General features: G+C 39.4%; 1 long non-coding RNA gene across 1 annotated transcript; it reads left to right on the forward strand.

Moving 5' to 3' along the window:
• Positions 1–211: 211 nt before the first annotated feature.
• Positions 212–8,253, forward strand: LOC108293727. The gene is made up of 3 exons (XR_001820786.2): positions 212–328; positions 1,869–1,979; positions 8,127–8,253. It is a non-coding gene; the product is annotated as an uncharacterized LOC108293727 (long non-coding RNA).
• The last annotated feature ends 16,288 nt before the right edge of the window (positions 8,254–24,541 follow it).

A 24,541-nucleotide genomic window follows, 5' to 3' on the forward strand; every position in this document is an offset into this window, starting at 1 on the left:
CAGCTTAACTTTGAATAAACAGGTATGTTCAGAACATTAGAAATTGGTATTTCACTGCTGTCTCCATTGTTTTGTGAGTCTTAAGTCAATATTCCCATCATCCCTTATGGCATCATTTTTTTTAAGTACCTTCTCAGTATTATTTGGTATGTCCTTTTACTTTTCTTGCTTTCTGGAGCCTTAAGGACTTTATTTTTCACTGTACACAGCTTATGGAGATGGGAACCTTCACAAACATCCCTGGGTGGCTCCTGCACAAGCTCAGGTGATGCAGTGATGTGGCCTTCCTTCTCCAGACAAGGGATGCCAAGAACTGGGGAGCACTTGGGTATCATTGATAGTCTTCCTTGCTTCAAAATCTGTTGTCTCTGATGTTAATATTGCTATTCCTGCATTCTTACAAATAGTGGTAGCATGATATATTTTGTTTTATGCATTTACTTTTTAAACTTTAGATGTTTAATTTTTGGGGGGTACATAGTATATATATTTATTGGTTACATGAGATATTTTGATACAGGTATGCAATATATTAATCATGTCAGGGTAAATAGGGAATCTATTAATTTATATGTGTGTTTTATTTAAAGTGCATTTCTTTTTTTTTGCAACAGAGTTTCTCTCTTCTTGCCCAGGATGGATTGCAATGGCACAATCTTGGCTCACTGCAACCTCTGCCTCCCAGGTTCAAGTAATTCTCCTGTTTCAGCCTCCTGTGTAGCTGGGATTATAGATGTGCACCACCACATCTGGCTAATTTTGTATTTTTGGTAGAGATGGGGTTACACCATGTTGGTCAGGCTAGCCTCGAACTCCTGACCTCAAGTGATTCACCCACCTTGGCCTCCCAAAGTGCTGGGATTACAGTGTGAGCCACTGTGCCTGGCTGCATTTTTCTATACATCTAAAATTATTTCAAAATAAAAACATGTTTTAAAAGTACTTGTTTGTGCCAAAAAACAAACACAAAAGAAACAACAACAACGAAAACCTTTGACAGAGGATGAACAGAGATGTCAGGAGAGAATGGCAAAGCAATTTGTCTGCTATCCACCGTTCCAAACCCAGACACACCTACTTCAAGAGAACTCCCACAGTCCCTAGGGACTCCCCTCAATTTTCTCCCTTCCCGTAAAACTCCCCATTACACAGTCACCATTTTGTGTCACTAACTGCTTCTTTAAAGATGGTGGCAGTGTGATTTGCTGCCTTCCTCCCCATCGTGTGTACCTATGCAACAATCTTGCATGTTCTTCACATGTACCCCAAAACCTAAAATGCAATAAAATAAATAAATGGGAAAAAAAAAAGATGGTGGCCTGTGCCTCCCATGCCTCATAAAGCCCCATTTTCAGACACTGGCAGTGTGTCCGCTGGATCCACTAAAGACTTTTTGAAAGACATGGCTTTCAAACATTAGAAGCTACCACAATATTAAGACATATAAGTGATAGGGAATGTATATCACAATTCTGCATTCAAGGGTATCTTCTTGGTACAGGGATTCCTTTTATTATTGTAATTTAGGTTCTGGGGTACATGTGCAGATCATGCAGGATTATTGCATAGGTACATACATGGCAAGGTGGTTTGCTGTCTTCATCCCCCCATCACCTATATCTGATATTTCTCCCCTCATTATCCCTCCCCACCCTCCCCAACCAGTTGTCCCTCCCCTAGTCCCCCACTAATGACAGCAGTGCTTGATGCTCCCCTCCCTGTGTCCATGTGTTCTAATTGGTCAACACCTGCCTATAAGTGACAACATATGGTGTTTGGTTGTCTGTTCTTGTATCAGGTTTTAAAAGAAAAATGTACCTTCAAGCCTTTGAGAAACACCTTCGTTAATTAATCTTTTTCTTCTGCAGACACAATCATGAATTCTCTGGGACCGTACACTCTGTTGACACTTAACTTATGGATTTATATTGAACGTTGCCAAGTCCAAAAGCCACAGAATACATATCATTATGGTACAGGTAAGTAGAGTACATACATAATAACAACAACATGAGATCTTGTTGTTTAAAGGTGTGTGGCAGTTCCCAGCCTCTCTCTTGTGCCTGTTCCTCCTCCACCTTCAGTCGTGATTGTGTTTTGAAGCCTACCCGGAAGCTAAGGAGATACCAGCATCATGCTTCCTGTGCAGCCTACAGAATTATGAGACATTTAAACCTCTTTCCTTTATAAATTGCATGATCTCAAGCATTTTTTATAGCAATGTGAGAATAGACTAACAGAAATGGAAAAGAAGGAAAATATAAATATGTAATTGTTCCGGATGGAAGAATTATATTTGCAGTGCAGCTGATTGTATTGCTCATATGTCTAAGATTAGGGTATACATTTCTGAGATACAGATTTTTCTGTCTTCAGGAAATTTCACTCAAGTGAAAACCTTGAAGTAACTCTTTACCATCTCTATCTTCCTTCTCAATGGACATTTTGAACCATAGTCTACAAAGTTACCTTTCCACATATGTTGTATTTTGTTATCTGGAGTTTACTCATGCCCCCTCATTTTCTTTCTCTGCTTTACAAAGCCTTGGGAACTTTGTGCTCCAGCAGCAACAGGGAGCAGATCAGGAGCCTGCATAGACATCCCTGCGTGCCTCTTGCACAAGTACAGACTGCCTGGTGACTGTGGTCACTTCCTCGAGACTGTCCCATCAAGCACGGAACACAGCAGGCACTGCTGAGTTCACAGCCTCTTTTTTGGGTCTGCCTGGCTAGCAGCTACCAATCCTCCCTCTGGGGCCCATTGGAGAATCCAGTTCTTTTGTACAAAGATCGAGTTAGTTCAGCAGTCATTCTGCTTGCTGACCAATGACACAATGACTACAAACCTTGCTTGTTATAATTTCGTCTTGTTTTTTGTTTTGGCATTCAAAGGCTTTTAACATTTGTGTATAGATTTATTATTTTGGCATCATCTACAACCAAACATATGTTTTTGTATTATGTATTTTGTATTGTGCCTTTCATCCTACCTTTCACAATGCATTTATAATCATTTTTCCGCATATCTTTGCAATTATTTTCACCCTTTCATTCATTACTCTTTATTAAATTAAATGGGAATATCACTTTTATTAGGAAAGACAGATGTTACACATTCTCTATTTTATCATTTTCCAGAAAAGTTCTCTAGTTGAAAAGAAGAGAACAGAGATTTTTCTGGGAACCACAAGACAAAATATGCTGAAAATATCATGAGGAAAAAGAGATGTGACTGTTAGTACTATATAATTTAGTTTGTTCTGGTTTGGAAATGTTAAAAATTATTAATTTTTATAGACAGAACATTAAGATACCATTTTTCTGGATAGGCATTTTGTTAATATGTATGTTTGTTTTTCTCTTACCCCAAAGTTAGAAACATTGGCTGGACTTTCTGATTCATTCCAAGCAGTTCTTCTAAAAGTATTCATGACATATCTCTGTACAGATGGCTTATAATATAGGTATGTATTATTTTCCTACTCTTTGATAAGTGAATATTAAAAGCATCTTTAGTTTTCAATTTTAAAACACCACTCAGAAGATGTGTACATATATGTTAGGCAGCATATAATTTTATAGAGGATAAAATATATTAGAATATATAGTAGAAATGGTATGGTAGAAAGGGAGTTGAAACATGTTTATTTTATTTTATCAGCTATAAATATTTTTAAAAAGCTTTTTGTGCATATGACTTTTAGATGATCAGAACCTTTTGTATTACTGTTAAACCACTATATGCATGGGGGTCACAGGAGTACAGCACAGACAAGTCTTCATATTTTCTGATGCTTTGGTTCAAAGGAGATTCAGAAAATGTAACCAAAATTAAACTGTAGGTAGAAGAGCTGCCCTTGGGAACTAAGGGGACAGGCATCAGGCCTGGAATGGGATGGACAAGGGGGGCCTCCAGGACGAGGAGCATTTGAGGAGATGCTGGAAAGTGAGGAGCAGTGAGTCCAGGAAGAAGGGGAGGGAAAGAGAAGAGGAAACAGTGTGTCCACAGCACAGGCCAGGGCATGAGAGGAGGGCGGTAGATTGGAAGGACCACTGGGATGAAAACTACATGAGGAGGCAAGAACAGGAAGGAAGGGCCAACGATGGGGGGACTGGACAGGGAAGGGAGGGCTGCTCCCTGTGGACTGCTATCATTTAGAAATTCTAAACTGTAGGTAGAAGAGCTGCTTCTGGGGGGAAGAATGGAATGCCTCCGTTTCTTTTTTGAAATGTTACACAGTCCACGAAGTACACTTCTCAGGAAGACTGAATGAATGAGGATGGCCCCTGCCCACTGGGAGATCCTTGGGTATTAGCAGGAGGATTGGGTCTCAGGAGGAGGGAGGATTGAGAGGGACAGAGAGGATCCCCAGGCCAGATGATGGGCCTGCTCAGGGACCTTACATGCTTTTTTTGTGCCTCTGTTGTGCAGACCTTCCACCTCACCCTAGGTACAGGTTTCTGTCCCTTCAGTCATTTGCAGGTATAGGTGGTCAGAATATTCAGTGTGGCTCACTTATGCTCGTTTTCATAGGTGCCTCACCCACATACGGGAGGCAGAAAGCAGCCCAGCAGCAAGTGCTGATGAGGGGTTCTCAAAGCTGCTCAGATGCACAGTCTGAGGCCAGATGCACAGGGAAGGCCAATAAGAGGCCTGAGGTTCTGGCACGAGGAGATGAGTGGTGGGCGATGGGCTGCCTCTACAGACGTTTCTCGGTGGACATTAGCATGTTTACCCATTTGTGTCTGGATGTCCTCCTCCATGTTCTTTGATGTTCTCATACAAATCTAATGATTTTCTAAGACTGTAACATATTTTTTTTCTCTCTTTTTTTATTGCATTTTAGGTTTTGGGGTACATTTGAAGAACATACAAGATAGTTGCATGGGTACACACATGGCAGTGTGATTTGCTGCCTTCCTCCCCTTTACCTATATCTGGCTTTTCTCCCCATGCTATCTCTCCTCAACTCCCACCCTCTTCTGTCCCTCCCCTGTTTTCCCCCAACAGACCCCAGTGTGTAGTGTTCCCCTTCCTGTGTCCATGTGTTCTCATTGTGTAACAGATATTTTAACATCATTCTTTCTGTCACATTTGCCTCTTTCCATCACGTATCTATAATTAACTAAATTTTGTATTGTCAGATTATTGATAAAACATTTGGATGTTATTTTAATTCACATATAATAATCGTGAATATTTATGGGTTACAATGTATTCAGATTTTATCTATTATGTATCCATCACTGTAATGTCAAACAGAATAATTACACTGCCCCATAGAAAACCCCTGTAATTCATATTCACCCTTCCTCTCTCCCAAGCCCCTTGTAACCACCAATCTTTTTACTACCTTTATACATTTGTGTTTTCCAGAGTGTTCTGTAAATGGAATTACACAGTATTTTGCCTTTTCCAACTTGCTTTTTTCACTTAGCAATACACATTTTATATTGGTGAAATATAACTCCATCATTGTTTAAGTATTCATTACCCTAATAACAAAGGAGTTGAGCAAATCTTCATGTCTTTCTTGGATATAATTATAGCATTTTGGAGACATGTACATTTAAGTAATTAGCCATTTTTAATTTAGATATTTGACTTTTTATTATTGAGTTAAAACATATTTTTATATATACTGAATAATAGATCTTTATGTGTCAAGGAAAGATTTTCTCCTTTTCGTTGCTTTGTCTTTTTACTTTTTGATGATATACTTTGAATCACAGAAGATTTTAATTTTGATGAAGACCAATATATCTATTTTTTATTCTGTCACTTATACATTATGTGTCACACCTTAGAAAACATTGTTTAATAATCTAATGTCATGAAAATAGGTTTCTATGTTATCTTCTATGGTTTTGGCCCATCTAGCACTTACATTAAAATATATAATTAATTCGAGTCAATCATGTATATGGTATGAGAGAGGAGTTCAACTTGCATGTACACATTTACTTGTCCCAAATATTTGTTTAAAAATATTTATTTTTGTCTCATTGAAATGACTTGGCAAACTTGAAAATCAGTTGATCATGAAGGTGTTAATTTTTGGACACTCAATTTTATTGTATTGATGTATATGTCTATCTTTATACTAGTGCCACAAACCTCATTTTTTTCTTTTACTTTTTTCTTTTTGTTTTGAAAGAAGGTCTTACTCTCTTACCCAGGCAAGAGTGCAGTGGCATGATCATGCCTCACTGCAGCTTCCAACTTCTGGACTCAAGAGATCCTCCCACATCAGCTTCCTGAGTATGAGGAACTACAAGTGTATGCCACCAAGCCTGGGTAATTTTTTTTTTTTTTTTTTTTGTGACAGGATCTCTCGCTCTGTAGCCAGGTTGAAGTCCAGTGGTGCAATCTCGGCTCATTGCACCTTTGTCTCCTGGGTTCAAGTGATTCTTGTGCCTCAGTCTCCCAAGTAGTTGGGATTACAGACATGCTTCACCACACTCAGCTAGTTTTTATAGAGATGGGGTTTCACCATATTGTCCAGGATGATCTCAGTCTCCTAACCTCATGATCTGCCTGCCCACCTCAGCCTTCCAAAGTGCTGGGATTATGGGCGTGAACCACGGTGTCCAGCCACCTGGCTAATTTTTTAAAAAAACTTTTTGGTTTTTGAGACAGTTTCACTCTGTCACCCAGGCTGGAGTGCAGTGGTGTGACCTCCGCTCACTGAAACCTCCACCTGCTGGGTTCAAGCGATTCTCATGCCTCAGCCTCCCAAGTAGCTGGGATTACAGGCGTGCACCACCACACCCAGCTAATTTTGTATTTTTAGTAGAGATGGTGTTTCACCATGTTGGTCGGGCTGGTATCAAACTCCCGACCTCAGGTGATCTGGCCTCCTCAGCCTCCCAAAGTGTTGGGATTACAGGCGTAAGCCACTGCACCTGCCAAAAACTTTTTTATAGAAAAGGATCTCGCTGTATTGCACAGGCTGGTCTCAAACTCTTAACCTCAAACAATCCTCCCGCTTCAGCCTCCTAAGTAGCTGTGATTACAAGCACAAACCACTGCATCCAGCCTGTACCACTAACATTTTATTAGTGTTGCCTTGTAATTGTTTTACAATCATAAAGTGTGCATTTACTATGCAGACTTTGTTGTTCTTTGTCAAGATTAATTTCTTTGTTCTGGGTCTATTTCATTTACATATCAATTTTATAATCAACATGCAAATTTAGGCAAAAAAATTGATCTAGAATTTTGATGGGGACTGCATTAAGTCTGTAGATCCATTTGGAAAATAGTGCCATCTTGGCAATATTAAGCCTTTCAATCACTGAATATACAATGTCTTTTCATTTATTTAGAATTTAATTATTTTTGTTCAATGAGTTTTATAGTTTTCAATGTACATATCTAACAATTGCTAGTGTGTATAAATAAAATTGATTTCTCTATATTGACCATGTTTACTGCAACCTTGATGAACCCATTTTTTATTTCTAATTATATTTTGTTAGAACTCTTAGAATTTTCCATACCCAAGACGATGTAATTTGCATAGTTGACTTTCTTTCCAATTCAGATTTTTCATATTTATTTTTCTAGCCTATTTTTTCTAATTACACCCTCTAGTAAAATGTTAAAAATAAAAGTGGCAAGAGTGGACAACTCTCAAGTAAATTATGATATGTGAATTATTTGTGATTGTCTTTAAGGTGAAGAAAGTTCCTGTCTACGTCTAACTTGCTATATGTTTTTATCGTAAGTTGATTTTGCATTAAGCAAGTGTTTATTCTTCATTTTTGAGATGATCATGTGGATTTTGTCCTTTATTTTATTAATATAGTGCATGAATACTAATTTCTTTTGTATGTTGAACCAAATTTGTGTTACTGATGTAAACATCCTTGGTGATACTGTATAATTCTTTTTACATGTTACTGATTTGTTTTGCTCATGTTTTTAAAGATTTTAATATCTGTATTCATAATACACATCAATTTATAATATTCTATTCTTCAAATATCCTTAGTAAATTTCTATTTGCGATCAGGGTAAATTTGTCTCATAAAATGCATTGGGAAGTGCTGTCTTCTCCACTTTGTGTCATTTTTAATTTTTTTGAACTATTGGTAATAGATTGGTATTAATTTGTTAAAAGGTTTGATTGTGTGCACCAGTGAATCCTAGCAACAAACACATGAACTTGGAAGGGGATCCTTTTCCAATTGAACCTTCACTTGAGAGCCCAGCCCTGGCCATCATCTAATCTGGATTCCCAGCCCAGAGAAACTGTGAGTAATGTGTGTGGTTTTGAGGCACTAAGTATGTGGTAATGCAGCAACTAATAAGTAATACACCAGATAGTAAATGTAACATGGCATCCTGGATTGGATCCTAGAACCAAAGGAGGACATTACTGCAAAGCCTAGTAAAATATGTTAGAAATCTGTACTTCAGTTAAAATTTTTGTACCACATACAACTTCTTTGTTTTCCTAATGATACTATGGTTATATTAGATGTTAACATTCCAGATATCTGAAAGATGTGTAAAACTCTCTGTACTATCTATGAATATTTCTGTATATCTAAAGTTGTTTCAAATAGTAAAATGTGTAGATGTTATTTTGGCACAAAAAAAAACAAACCATAGGCAATAACTTCATGTACAGGAAATGAATGGATGTGTAGGGAGGAAAGAGCATCCCACCATTCTGAACACAGGTGCACCTGCTTCAGGAAGACAGCATTGAGCTCCAGGGTCTCTAGTCATCTTTCATCATTGCCATCAGACTGTACACTCCCCACTCACCAATTTGAGTGTTAGTAACCACATCTTCAAAGATAGGTGCTCGTGCCTTACATATTCCAGAAAACCACAGTTTCAGACTTTATTTTGAAGTGAATCTGCAGGATCCACTAAAAACTTATTGAAAGCCATGACTGCAGGATATCAGAATCCAATATTAAAAAGTGTCTATTCAGTGTTTCAACTTCCTCCTGGTTTAGACTTGGTAGAGTACCAGTGTCCAGGAATTTATCCATTTCTTCCTTGTTTACTGGTTTATGTGCATAGAGCTGTTTGTAGTAATCTCTGGCGATAGTTTGTATTTCTGTAGGATCAGTGGTGATATCCCCTTTACCTAAAGTAAAATTTAAAAAATGTCAGTGACAGGAAATATAAACTGTATTTCTGCATTCAGCAGGGTGTTTTCTATGTACAAGTATTTCTTGTTTTACATGCTCAAAAGGCAGATATACCTTCAAGTCTTTGAGAAAACTGAAAATTGTTATTTTCACTCTACAGAGTGAATCATGAATTACTTGGAACCCTGTAGCCTGTTGACATTGATATCATAGGATTATATTGTCCCTTGCCAAACCCAAAAGCCACAAAGTCGATATCATCATGGTCACAGGTGAGCTGGCTACAAAAATAAAAAAGTTTATAAATATGCTAATTTAGGGCAGTCCCTGCTTACAAAGATACAAGGTTTTTGGCAGGTGAAGTAATATGTTGATATGATTAGGCTTTATGTCCTTACCCAAGTCTCATCTTGAATTGTAATCCTCAGGTGTTCAGGTAGAGACCTGGTGGGAAGTGATTGGATTATGGAGGCGGTTCCTCCATGCTGTTCTCATGATAGTGAATTCTCAAGAGATCTGATGGTTTTATAAATGGTAGTTTTCCCTTTGCTGACACACTCTTGCTTGTGGGCTCTCTCACTTCTTCCCCTACCCCCCACTGTGTCTCTCTCTTTCTCTCTGTCTCATTCCCTCCTTCCCTCCCTCCCTTACTCATCTGCTGCCATGTAAGATGGGCCTGTTTCCCCTTCCACCATGATTGCAAGTTTCTGGAGGCATTCCCAGCCATGTGGAACTGTGAGTCCGTTACTTTTCTTTATAAGTTACCTAGTCTCAGATATGTCTTTATAGCAGTTTGAAAACAGACTAATACATATATGTTGTATACAGGTGGAGAAAACTAGATAGAAAAAACAAAAAGGCAAGCCATATAAAACATATGTTCAACCCTCCATGCCATGATCTAAGAGATGGACATGGGCTGAATGAGGATTATGCATATGGGCTGGCTAAAGAAAGAATCCCACTGCAGGGAGGACTGTCCCCAGCCTGCCACCAACAGCTCCCGCTTCACAGACCACAGCAATCTGATGAGCAGCACCAGGGTAGTGTCCAGGAAACATACTTTAAAAGCCTACAAAGTCATATGAATGCATACTGCAATCCATAGAGCTCCACAAAATCAGCATGATTCCTTTTAAAGTCTGCAATCATATAGTATATTCTCCACATGAAACCAAAAGCTTCAGTGAGAAAACTAGTTCACACTTAGAGTCTGGAGTGAGAGATACAGCTGACCTGGACCATACTTCTCGTGTCTGAGATCAAAATAACAGTTATTTTGGTGCTGTTATTTGACCATATGGTAACCCTTAACTTTTCCACACTCATCTACCTTCTCTCTGAGACATTAAGAGCCTCATTTGTGTTCCAAATCTTAACACATGGAGAATAATTTTATTTATTTTAAATGGAGACACATTAATACTTAAATGACTTGGGAAATCTCCTTTTTTCTTCACTTTGGTATGCATATTAAAATCTATTGGCATGTATACTGGAATAGTCTACCTTACCAAACTACAGATCACCAAAGAAAAGACCAGAGTGGCAGGCCATAAATGAGGCACAAGAGATCTGGACAAGGAGTGGCCCCTCAAACTGGCAAATAAAAAAAAATCAGGTCTGAGAGCTCAGACTTAACAGAAAAAAGCCAATTGACACAAAGCTGTACTGCCACGATGTTACATGACACAGTGTAGTGCACCAAGTCCCCAAACAAACCTCCAAAAGCATGGAAGATATGATTTCCCACAGTATACTAAACCACCAGATTTCACACAGATGGGCCTGGCCATAGCAGTTTTCAAAAATATATAATTGCAAACAAGCCAAACTCCTACATCACATCATGAGGCAAGTCCCCAACACACTGCACACCCTAGCCTGATTAGAAGTTAGGGTTCTTCCTGGAGCCTGAAACTGTGGGTGAATTTTTAGTCATGATTCTGAATCATGAACTATGAGTTTCTTCTTTACTCAATATATTCAAAAGGAAATGGGAAAACCAATTCCTACATCCAAGTACCTAAAAGTAGAGTTGAACAAAGTAGCAAGGGAGCATAGCAAAAGGTTTTATGAGGACCACAATGCATCCACATCCGCAGTAGCTTATAATGAGGTGACTTGTAAGTTCATCAGCCTCATGATTTAAAACATAAATGGAAATGAGGATATGGAGATACACACAAATATTATATGTTGGGAAACTGAGTTTAGAATGAAGCTTACAAAGACCATACTCATATTTCTAAAATTAAGGCAGGAATTATCAATATAAAGCTTTTTCTAAGTCTTTATTTTTCTTCAGCTTTTATTTTAATTTCAGGAATACATGTGCAGTTTGCTACCTGAAGAAATTGCATGTCACTGGGGTGTGTTGTACAAATGATTTCATCACCAAGGTATCAGCATAATACTTAACAGGTAGATTAGTTTTTTGACCATCACCTTCCTCCTATCATCCCTGCTTAACTTGGCGTGGGTGTCTGTTGTTCCCATACTTGAGCCATGTGTACTCAATAAGTCTTTAAAATTTAACACTTCAAGGAAAGCTTCCAGTAGCTCTTTATAATTGTATCTTCCTCCTTAATGAATTTTTTTTTTTTTTGAGACGGAGTTTTCTCTTGTTGCCCAGGCTGGAGTGCAATGGCACGGTCTCGGCTCTCCGCAACCTCCGCCTCCTGGGTTCAGGCAATTCTCCTGCCTCAGCCTCCTGAGTAGCTGGGATTACAGGCACGCGCCACCATGCCCAGCTAATGTTTTGTATTTTTAGTAGAGACGGGGTTTCACCATGTTGACCAGGATGGTCTCGATCTCTTGACCTCATGATCCACCCGCCTCGGCCTCCCAAAGTGCTGGGATTACAGACTTGAGCCACCGCACCCGGCCTCTTTTTTTTTTTTTAAATCACGTCTTCTACTGCTTACTTGGCCAGGTTATCCACAAAATTACTCCAGACAACCTACTTATACATCTTTTTTCAATAAAAGTTTATTGAGAACCTGTTCTGTGGCAGGCAATCCACAAGGCACTTGTGTCACAACATAAATGAACTGAAAAATTATCTGAACATAAGAAACTAAAAATCCACTGGACGAATCAATCATACAAATAAAGAGCTGAGACATAAATGGTCTTAAAGTGGCAGATGCCGTTTTGGGCTCAGATTGCTGGGGAAGGGCTGTTATGACCACTTGCCTTTCACTCCTCAGAATGGTGTCTACCCTCAGCTGGCTCTCACAGGGGTTTTCATGCTATTTAACCAGAACCACGTCACCAAACTCAAGAAGAACAAGATCTATCAACTCCTTCCATCCTAGGCCCATTTCTCATAAACATGCAGTTCTCTGCCCACAAAGTCATACCTGCAAGGGTGTCCAAGAGACCACAGGTGGGCATGGAGAGCCACTGACCGGGGAGTAAGCTGTCAGCTCATTCTCTGGAGTTTTCCTTAATTCATTCTCTTGCTTCCTGACAAGTCAATAAACAAATTTAGAAATATTTATCACAATGTGGTAGCTTACGATTCTACCAAATAAATTTTACCAAATTCTATTTTTTTTTTTTTCTGAGATGGAGTTTCGCTCGTTACCCAGGCTGGAGTACAATGGCGCGATCTCGGCTCACCGCAACCTCCGCCTCCTGGGTTCAGGCAATTCTCCTGCCTCAGCCTCCTGAGTAGCTGGGACTACAGGCACGCGCCACCATGCCCAGCTAATTTTTGTATTTTTAGTAGAGACAGGGTTTCACCATGTTGACCAGGATGGTCTCAAGCTCTTGACCTCGTGATCCACCCGCCTCGGCCTCCCAAAGTGCTGGGATTACAGGCGTGAGCCACCGCACCCGGCCCTCCTTAATGGATTTTTAAAAACTTCTTTACACTTAAAACAGACAGGAACACAGCCATGATGATTCAACACTGAGAAGTGGGCAGTCACAGAGAAAGCTAGCATATTCCATTCATGCTCTAGTGCACACAGTCATGTCTTTTCTCAGAGAGCCATCTTGAATCTGACACTATTGGCCATAAGAGAGTCCTAATGAGGTTGTCCTCATGTACAGTGACATAAACTTGGTCTAAAAACCTCCCATTGACGTCTTCAGGTGATAGCATCATCATCAAAACCTGCAGAAGGGATGTCAGGAGGTTGGAAAGATAATCTCACAGAGAGTAGCACAGGAATCCCATCAGAAATGCAGCATCACCAGTGCTTTTGATTGTTACAGATGATGATAATATGGGGTCAATTATTGGCAAGATGAGTTTGCCTCAATGGGAGAAATTTCAGGAAAAAAATATTTGGCATTGTATTTTACCTATGTTTCATCTCATGAAATCATAAGAATTATGTCAGACAAATATCCACATGTATAGAAGTTGAAAAGAGTTGAGCTCTTTTTGAAAAGTTCAGTTTATATGTAGGTGGGAGGATTAGGATCATTTGATAAGGATATTCTAGATGTGAGCAACCCTCAGAGCAAGAAGAATGCTATTTTATGGGTACTTTTCTTCCAAATTGGTAGATAGACATTTATTTTCTCAGGTATTAACAGCAGTCAGTCTTTGAGTTTTAACAGTCTACACAGATAATTTCAGTGACCAATTTTAGTAAAAAGAAGTACTTATTTACTTTATTACAGTGTGTCATCATGTGACTTAATTTCACTTCATATAAAGAACAGCCCTATATTTCATGCAAACTAGATAGACAGTGGCGTTTATGTAGTGATAGACAGTGGCGTTTATGTAGTGAAGAAGAGAGGAGAAATGTTTCTCAAATGGGGGCTAGCGGAGGGATAGAAGTGGGTGGGGAGATTGGGGAAGAATAACATTAGGAGAAATACCTAATGTAGGTGATGGGGGAATGGAGGCAGCAAACCACCATGGCATGTGTATACTATGTGACAATTCTGCAAGATCTACATATCTACCCCAGAACTTAAAGTAAAATAAAAAATAAAAAAACAAGAATTTCTAGGGAAACAAATAGAGATAAAAAGTTTCATTGGTTTCTTCTTCTTTTGGTGATAATTTTGTTCTGCCCTTTTATGTAGAAAGTTTTACTCTTTTTGTTTCTTGTTTGTTTTTTGTCTCTTGAGACAGGGTCTCATTCTGTTATCCAGGCTGAGTTCAGTGGCATGATCACAGTTCACTGCAGGCTCAACCTCCCAGTACTCAAGCAGTCCTGCTGCCTCAGGCTTCTGACTAGCTCAGACTACAGATGCACACTATGACACCTAACTAATTTTTGATGTTTTGTAGAGATGGGGTCTTACCTTGTTTCCCACACTGGTCTTGAATTCCTGAATGCAAGTGGTACTCCCCCAAAGTCCTGGGATTATAGATGTGACCACCATACCTTGCGTCTACTTTAGTTATTTCATAATGTCATGAGTTTATCAGCCACAACTAACAGGATAACATAGAAAAGGCAGGTTAGTGTTCATATGCGGTAGTTCATCTACTTAAACACATCATTTGCTTTATTTCTAAAACCAGGCCATCCCTTCATCCTCAAGCTTGGTGCAAGATCACTGTCATGAACAACCTGTTGTTTTCCATTCAGGAATAAGATGAAATGGCCAACTTCATACAAGTTACTTGGTTGTGCCTTCGCCTTTTGTTTATGTGCTGTTCCTGTAGTTCTGTTCACCAGGTTTTTATGGAGTAATGACATCACAGCCCTGTCAGTATGGATGCTGGCTTTCTCCCATCTTTTTTTTTTTTGAGATGGTGTGTCACTCTGTTGGCCAGTCTGGAGTGCAGTGGCTATCTTGGCTCACTGCAATCCCTGTCTCCTGGGCTCAAGCAATTCTCCTGCCCCAGCCTCCCAAGCAGCTGGGATTACAGGCATGTGTCACCATGCCTGGCTAATTTTTGTATTTTTAGTAGAGGCAGTATTTCACCACATTGGCCAGGCTGGTCTCAAACTCCTCACCTCAGGTAATCCACCCATCTTGGCCTCCCAAAGTGCTGTACTCTCTCCCATCTTTACCATTAGATGTGGAAAATGGCTTGACAAAATTCAACCACTTTATTTTCCAGACTCTAAGTTCCCTCTTCCCAACTCAGTGTGTCTTCCAAAATTTATGCTATAGCATAGCCTGGAAACTCCTAAAGCAGTATTCTAACTTAATAGTAGGTCTCAGACCATTTTTCGTATTTCTCACTGCCCTTCACTTATGGAGGTGCAGTGTCTGAAATTCATTTTCACATGTAATTCATCCAGTATTTTTTGCTAATTTTACATGTGGCAAGCCATGTCTAATCTCTATTAGTTGTTTCACTTTTCCTGGAATTACTCATACATTATTCTTCCCCAGTTAAGTGGTTCTGCTTGCCCATGTGAAGGTGAGTGGTGACAAATGTGAGTCCAGCACAGTAAGGAAGGCAGACAGGGTACCTGACATTTGTAACATTAAAGAGAAATTAAGAATTGGTGAAATGTAGTCACTAGTAAAGATTTGGAAATATTTACCAAAGGACCCATATTAATAGAGCTAACTCTTGGTGAACAAGATTTTTCTTAGTCTAAGAGGGCAAAACTGTGGAAAGGACAGAAGAGGAGCAAGCTGATGAGGTAGAAGCAGCCTGGTCCATGAAGGGCTCTGCAGTGGATTGAGGTTGGGGAGGCTGGAGAAGAGCATAAGGGGAATTAGGATTCAGATTCTGTCCTGAGAACAGAAGGGAGAAAAATAACAACCACCACCACCACAACAACAACAACAACAACAAAAACAGCTTTATCTTCAAGTTCAAATCCTTTTCATGGAAAGAGAGTTGAAATTGATTGGGAAGTAGACAAGAATATAGGTGAGGAATTAGAGAGATTCATTAATTTATTTGTGGAATTCAATATAAAGCAGAATCTTTGTTTTGCTCTATTATATGTGTGGGTCTCATAGGAGAACAACGTAGACTAAGTTTCCCTCTTCTCTGGTATTTCAGTTCAGTGGGCATTGAGAAAACTTAACAAAAACTAAACTGTAGGTGGAAGGGCTGACCCTGGGAGCCCAGAGGACAAGTTTCAGGCCTGGGATGGGGTGGGCAAGGGAGGCCTTCAGGAGGAGGAACATTGGAGGTGATTTTAGAGAGTGAGGAGTAGTGAGTCCAGAAGACAGGGGAGGGAAAGGGAAGAGGAAAGTGTGTCCGTGGCACAGGCCAGGCCATAAGAAAAGGACAGTGAATTGGAAGGACTGCTGGGATGAGTAGTACATGAGGAGGCAGGAGCAGGAAGGGCAGACCATGGAAGGATAGGGTAACGATCCAGGAGAGACCTTTCTCCTTGGACATACACATGTTCACATGCCTGTGTCTGCATTTCCTCGTGATATTTTTGTGTCTCAGATTGTAACATGTTACATAAATTCATTCTTTATATCATATGTCCCCTTTTAAATTATAATTGTACTAATTGTTACTTGCGGAAGTTTTTTACTGGTAGATTATTTGTACCTAAATGATTTTCTCTCTTAGTAAACAAATGAAATTACCCATGTATATTTGACTTTGGAAACTAATATAGGTACACCTGCTTCCTTTGGTTTTTGTAATCATATTTATTGTACCCACTCACTTTTAGGTCATGTAGGTCTTCATATTTAAAGCAGATTTCATATAGACAACATATATTTGGGTCTTTGATTCACTCAGTCTTTTCATTAGTGCATTTAGAACATTGACATTCAAGATCATTATTGATAGAGTTGGATTAAAAATCTACCAAGTTTGTCACTATCTTCTAGTTGTTTATTTGCCTTATTCCTATTTTTTTGTATTTCACTCATTTTCTACCTTTTGTTCTTTTAGATGAGCCTTTTATATGAATTTATCTTCTCTCCTTTCTTAGCATCTCAGCCATACATTTTTTAAAACATTTTTTAGTGGTTAACTTAGACAATAAAAACTTTTATTTTTCATATTCTTAATTGATCTAACAAAACACAATCTGTTAAAAACGATAGTGGTACCAATGTATTTAAGTATGCTTAAGTATGTGTCATAAATAAATAAATAATATTATTTAAAAATATATATATATAGAGAGAGAGAGAGAGGCGTGTGTATTCTACCATGTAAGTGAAATTAATGACTGCAATGCTACAAGGGATAAGAGAAAATAATTAGGATTATTCTGTTATTATAAGATGTTCACTCTACCTTGTAAGTGATAGACTGTTATTTGAAAGGGGGCTTGGATTATTTTGAAGTGTAAATTGCAAACTCTAGGGCAGGCTGTTGGTCCAAGAGCCTCAGTTCCTTGCTGTTGAGCAGAGGCTGCATTCAGTTCCTTCCCATGTTGGCTTCTGCCTCATGGCAGAATGAGACATCAAAGCCATCAAGGCAGGGAGCTTGCTAGCAAAAAGAAATCACACTTTGATGTAACATCATCACCCATGTGATATCCCATCTCCTTGTATTATTCTGTTGTATCAAAGCAAATCACATTTTGTGCCCAAACTCACAAGGAGATTATTACAATACAAGGTCGTGTTAGTCAACAGGTGGGGATCATTGGGTACCGTCTTGGAGTATCTGTGATATCAGGTCCTGTCTGATGTGCAACAGTTTCCCAGTATTCAGTTATTTTTCATAAAAGAACGGTCAGATATTTTGTAGGATGCATAACAATGTGGATTCATCTGATGGCTTCTCATTATTTGAAGAGAACTATAGATCAATTGGAACACCTTTATCTAAATTGGAAGACAATAAAAACTGAACAATATATTATTTAGAAATACAAACTTAGCCATAAAAATAATATAGAAAAAAGTAAGGAATGACAGAAAGTAAATTGAAAATAATTGTAACCTTCATGGGGGTAAAAAAGACTGTGGAATTGGGGAGATGAACACTTGAGACATCAACAATATTGATAATGTTCTGTTTATCAAGCTTGGCAGAGAATTTTTAAAAAGAGAGAAAAAAAAACTTTCTGTTTTGTATTAGCTCTGGATTTAAAGAACAGTTGCATAGTCAATCCAGAGAGTTAATATATACCTAACACAGAGTTTCCGTTATTGTTAACCTCTTATATTAGCAGGGGGCATTTTTCATAATTAACGCACCAATAATACACGTTCTTATTGAGCAATATGCACATATCCACATATTTACTAGATTTATTTTTTCTTTCTTAAATTTAACATCCATTTTCTGTTCCAGGAACTCTTCCAGAATAACATACTACTTTTTTTCTTTTCTTTTTTTTTTTTTTTTTTTGAGATGGAGTCTCTGCCTGTCACCAGGCTGGAGTGTGATCTCAGCTCACGGCAACTTTTCCCACTGAGTTCAAGTGATTCTCCTACCTCAGCCTCCTGAGTAGCTACAGGCACCCGCTAGCACACCTGGCTAATTTTTTCTATTTTAGTTGAGACGGGGTTTCACTGTGTTGGCCAGGATGGTCTTGATCTCCTGACCTCATGATCTGCCTGTCTCAGCCTCCCAAAGTGTTGGGATTGCAGTCACAAGCCACTGGACTCGGCCGGCATATCACATTTTGATATCGTGTCTCCTTAGGCTTCCTTTGTCTGTGTGAGTTTCTCTTACTTTCCTTGTTTTTGATGGCATTGACATCCTCTATTTATAATTTCTATGATTATTTTTTCTTATAGTCAGACAGGAATTGTGGGGTTTGGAGAGGAAGACCACAGGGATTAGTGCAATACTCGTGGCATTATATCAGAATGCTGTATCACTATTGATACCAATTTAATCACCTAGATTAGGGAGTTTACGTCACTTTCTCCACTCCACTCTTTTCTCCCCTTTTTCCATGCCATATATTTTGAAGAAAATGTTACTATGCACAGCACATACGTCCCAAATGGAGAATTATGCTCTACCTCCTTTGGGGTAGGACATCTACAAATATAATTTGTATTTCATTGCTATAGGCAATTTACCTATTCTCCAGCATTTATTTTATGTTTATTTCATTGGAACATATGGAATATTATGCAAATAGTAAATATTTATTTCCACTATAATTAAACTAGTTTATTATATTGCTCAAATTGCTCTAGTGTTGTTCATTAGAAGGTCTTTCAGTCAGCTGCTTTACCACTTTGAAGTACCCACATTATTGCTGTTTGATTTTGTTTGTGTAGTTGGTTGTTTGGTTGTGTTGTTTAACTTTTTCTTACTTTCTGGCACTATAAGGCGTTTAAACTTAATAGTGTTGATTTACTGCCCAACCCTATCATTAACGATTTCTCCAAAAAGCCCTGGTTCTTCTTTTGCTGAGTGGCATTAGAAATAAAGCTCTGAGCAGTGGTGTTCTTGTTTCTACTAGGGATCTATTAATTTTGTGCTCTGCCATCTAACAAAGTATGTGTGTATGTTACTCATACTCACATATATATGTGTATTTCTACGTTTCCCCATATGTATCTATGTAAAGTTAAGCCTGAATTCTTCCTAATATTTCTAGCACCCATGATTTAATCAGTACCACATGAATCAATCTCCCCATTCCCACTACTTGTACATAACCTCCCATGTTAACAGTGAGATGGTTGGGCACCTTTATGTAATCGGTGAGTCCAAAATACATGGAGAGTGGTTGTAGTATTCATACCCCCATGGGAAAGAATATTTCCACCTAAAATAGAGTATTTATGTACAAATGCTTTGACATTTAGCCTAAGAACTTCTGTTTTTCTAAATTTCTTAAGTTGGTTCCCTTTCTCCCCACTTCCTGAGATTATTTCATTTATTTGTTATACAGTTATATTATTTTGACTTCATTCCTCCAGGGGATCTCCCAAACTATTAAATGACATTCAAAATTCACATATATGTAGGTTTACACTTTGTGATGTAAAATTCTACAGGGTTTGTAAAATAGCAAAAGCAACATACCATTGCAGTATCACCGAAAATTATTCCACTGCACACATACAAAATGTTTCTATTTCACCTATTCAGCCTTCCTCTCTCAAGCCCCCTTTTTTTGAGTTAGAGTTTTACTCTTGTTGCCCAGGCTGGAGTGCAATGGCGTGATCTTGGCTCACAGCAACCCCTGCCTCCCGGGTTCAAGCAATTCTCCTGCCTCAGCCTCCTGAGTAGCTGGGATTAGATGTGCCCACCACCATGCTTGGATGATTTTTGTATTTTTAGTAGGGACGAGGTTTCACCATGTTGACCAGGCTGGTCTTGACCTCCTGACCTCAGGTTATCTGCCTGCCTCGGCCTCCCAAAGTGCTGGGATTACAGGCATGAGCCACGGCGCCCAACTCAAGCCCCTTTTAGCCACTTACCTTTTCCCTACCATTATAATTATACCTTGTCCACAATGTCATGTAAATGTAATTAATTACACAGTATGTACTTTTTTCAAACTGGCTTCTTTCACTTAAGAATATGCTTTTAAGATTTGTGGGCCAGGCACAGTGGCTCACGGCTGTAATCTCAGCATTTTGGGAGGCTGAGGGCGGGCAGATCACCCAAGTTCAGTAGTTCAAGCCCAGTCTGCCCAACATTGAGAAACCATGGTTTCTACTAAAAATACAAAATTAGCTGTGTGTGGTGGCGCATGTTTGTAATCCCAGCTACTTAGAAGGCTGAGGCAGGAGAGCTGCTTGAACCCGGGAGGCATAGGTCGCCGTGAGCTGAGATTGGGCCATTGCACTCCAGCCTGGGCAACAAGAGCAAAACTACGTGTCAAAAAAAAAAAAAGGAGAGATTTGTGAAATGTATCTCTTGATAATATAGATTCAAATTTTAATAAGTACTAAAGGTTGATTATATTTTCATGCGCTTTTTGGACATTTATACAGCTTCTTTGGAGAAATGTCTGTTCATACAATTTACTCACATTTAGTTATCATCTTTTCTTTGTTTTGTAAGAATGTTTTGTATATTCTCAACAATAGACTCCAGTCAGCTCTATGATTTGCAGTTTGGGTAATCCTTATGACCCAAACTTAGAATCACAAAAGTTTTAAAATCTAATGAAGTTCAATTTATCTACTTTTTTTCTTTAGTGACTTGTATTTTGGTGTCATAGCTTGTAATCCATTGTTTCACCTAAGCCACAAAGATTTATTTCTATGTTCTATGGGGTTTGTAGTTCCAGCTTATACATACGAGTCTATGATCTATTTTGAGTCGGTTAAATATATTGTGTAAGGGAGGAGTCAACTTTCACGCCAGTATCCACTTGTTCCGGTAATTTTGTAGAAAATATTTTCCCGGCTGGGCGTGATGGCTCATGACTGTAATATTAGCACTTTGGGAGGCCATGGCCGGTGGCTCATGAGGTCAGGAGTTCAAGACCAGCCTGGCCAACATAGTGAAACCCCATCTGTACTAAAAATACAAAAATATAGCTAGGCGTGGTAGCAGATGCCTGTAATCCCAGCTATTTCAGAGGCTGAGGCAGGAGAATCTCTTGAACCTGGCAGATGGAGGTTGCAGTGAGTGGAGATTGTGGCACTGCACTCCAGCCTGGTGACAGAACAAGGCTCCATCTCAAAAAAAAGAAAATATTTTCCATACTAAATTATCTTGGCATCTATAGGGCCCAGCCCTATAGGGTTCTGTGAGCCCCTCTCTGCTGGTACAGAGATGAGAAACTGCAGAAATAGAAGACACAGACAGAGATAGAGAAAAGAGGGTTTGGGCGCAGGGGTCCACTGCCAGCCAAAGTGTGGCAACCTGCAGTGGGACCAAGTGCCTGGGCACTCTGACTTTTATTGAGTACAGAGCAGTGGGCAGGAAGGTAGGGTGAGCTAATAGTAGACAGTGATAGGGTCAGGTAAATCATATGTCTTGAAGATAGGGGGCCCAAGACTTTCAAGTAGCTGAGGCAAGGAGAAAACCTAATGCATCAGTGCTCTGTTTATATGGTTAATTGCATTTATTGACACAAATGCTGAGCCATCCTTGCACCCCTGGATGAAACCCACTTGATTGTGGTGAATTATCTTGTAGATGTGCTGTCGGATTTGGTTTGCTGGTATTTTGTTGAGGATTTTAGCATCTGTGGTCATCAGAGGCATTGGCCTGTAATTTTCTTTTTTTGTTTTGTTCTTTTCTGCCTTTGGTATCAGGGTGATAATCACTATAAAGAATGATTTGGGGCTGGGTGCAGTGGCTCATGCCTGTAACCCCAGGACTTTGGGAGGCCAAGGCACGTAAATCATGCGGTTAAGAGATCAAGATCATCCTGGCCAACATAGTGAAACCCCGTTTCTACTGAAAACACAGAAAAATAGCTGGGCATGGTGGTGCACTTCCTGGCTATTTGGGAGGCTGAGGGAGGAGAATCGCTTGAACCCTGGAGGCGGAGGTTGCAGTGAGCCGAGATTGTGCCACTGTACTCCAGCCTGGCAACAGAGCAAGACTGTGTCTCAAAAAAAAAAAAAAAAAAGATTTAAAGATGATTCACTCCCTCTTCATCTTTTAGAATACTTTCAGTAGAATTGATATCAGTTCTTCCTTAAACATCTGTTAGCATTTGTCTGTGTCTCTGTCTGGTCCTGGGCTTTTTTGTTGGACAATTACTTATTATTGATTTAATATCACTATGGATTGGTGTTTTTTTCAGGATGTAATTTCTTCCTGATTTAACCTTGGCAGGGTGGTTGTATGTTTTTAGGAATTTATTTCTTCTAAATATTCTACTTTGTATTCATAGAGGTATCAATACTAGTCTCAGATGATGTTTTGTATTTCTGTGGTATCAGTTGCAATGTCTCCATTTTCATTTCTCATTGAGCTTATTTGAATCATCTGTCTTTTCTCAGTAACTCTAACTAGTAGTCTGTCAAAGTTGTTTATCTTTTCAAATAACCAACTTTTCATTTTATTGATCTTTGGTATTATTTTGGGGGCTTCAATTTTATTTATTCTGCTCTGATCTTTGTTATTACTTTTCTTGTGATAGTTTTGGATTTGGTTTGTTCTTGTTTTATAGTTCTTTGACTTGTGATGTTAGGATGTCAATTTATGATCTATATGACTTTCTGACATAGACATTTAGCACTACAAACTTCCCTCTCAGTACTGCTTTTGTTGTATCCCAGATGTTTTGTGTCACTGTAATAATTAATTGAAAAAATAAAATTTCCATCAGGTTGCCTAATTTCCATGTATTCATATACTTTTGGGAGTTCCTCTTGGAATTAATTTCTAGTTTTGTTTCACTGTAGGCTGAGGAGATATTTGATGTGATTTCACCATATCAAGGAATGTCTGCAAGGGATCCAGTGATGTTAAAGACACAAGGGTTGGAAGTCCCTGAGCAGAACAAAGTCCCACAGTGAGTGCGTACCAGGTATGGTGTCCACTACTACAGCCAAGTTCCAGGGGAGAAAGGAAGGGACCCTATATGAGCTGGTAGCTCAGTGTAATACTCTGGAAAAGCCCTCAAACTGCAGCCCACTCCAGTATTTGGGCCCGCAAGGGCAAAGAAGCTCTCCTTGAGTTCAGATACCAAAAGTCTGCTGCCAGGACTAGAGAGGCTGAAAGCACTTACCCTTTCCACAGATTACTCATTCTCTCAGGGTGTGATCTCTGCCAGCTTTTTGTTTCTTTCTTTTTTTGTGTCATGGATTCCTCCGGGGAACTTTGTGATAGGCTCTAGTACATTTGATCTACGATTATTCACTTGTAATGTTGGTTTTAGTTCTGAGGAGAATTGATGACTGACATCTCTAGTTGGCCATCTGGAGAAGCTCTCTAATGCCTTACAGCATGGACTAGTCCATGGGACGTACAGTGGCTTAGGCTTCACTCTTAGCTCCAGAGTAGCTAATGTTGGGTAGAGCTGGAGTAGGCTGACCTTTCCTTTTGTCTCTAGTGGCAGGTGCAAGCACCAGCTCTGATGGGGTTGGCAGAGGACTGGCATAGACACTGTAAGATTTTGTTGGTTATAAATATTACTGGAGTGTATTTCTTAACTGTCAGCTGTCGTAGCAATGTACTGGGTACATGAGCAGGTACAAGTCCCCCTTGTAGCCAGGTGTGTGTGAGCAATGGTATTAGCTGAGGTCATGCAAAAGTTTTCTCCTTCTCAAGCACTGTGCTACTGTGCCAACAGATTTTGTAGTGGCTGTAATTGTGTTGGTTGATCTCCGGCTAGGAGATGGCACTTGCAGGAAAGAGCCAGCTGCAATCACGGTACTGGGATTTATGCTGAGCCGTTGTTACCCAGGGCAAGCAATCAGGTAATGGGCAGAGACCTATCACCTAAAAGTCCCTGTTCCTGCTCTGCTACCAGGGCAGGTAGAGGGGCAAAGCTAGGTCAGGAAAGTCCATACTTCTGCTCCCCATGTGTGGGCACAAGCAGCAGTTTCAATAGGGGTTGGTGGACAGTTCTCTGGCCACTGGGATAGTTCCAGTGAGAAGCAGGACCTCCTGTGCTTCAAAAGAGTCCCCGTGGGGAGAGAGGGCCAGGCAATAGATGGCTGGTAGACT

The sequence above is a fragment of the Cebus imitator genome, unplaced genomic scaffold (genome assembly GCF_001604975.1).
Source record: "Cebus imitator isolate Cc_AM_T3 unplaced genomic scaffold, Cebus_imitator-1.0 Scaffold544, whole genome shotgun sequence".
Lineage (NCBI taxonomy): Eukaryota > Metazoa > Chordata > Mammalia > Primates > Cebidae > Cebus > Cebus imitator.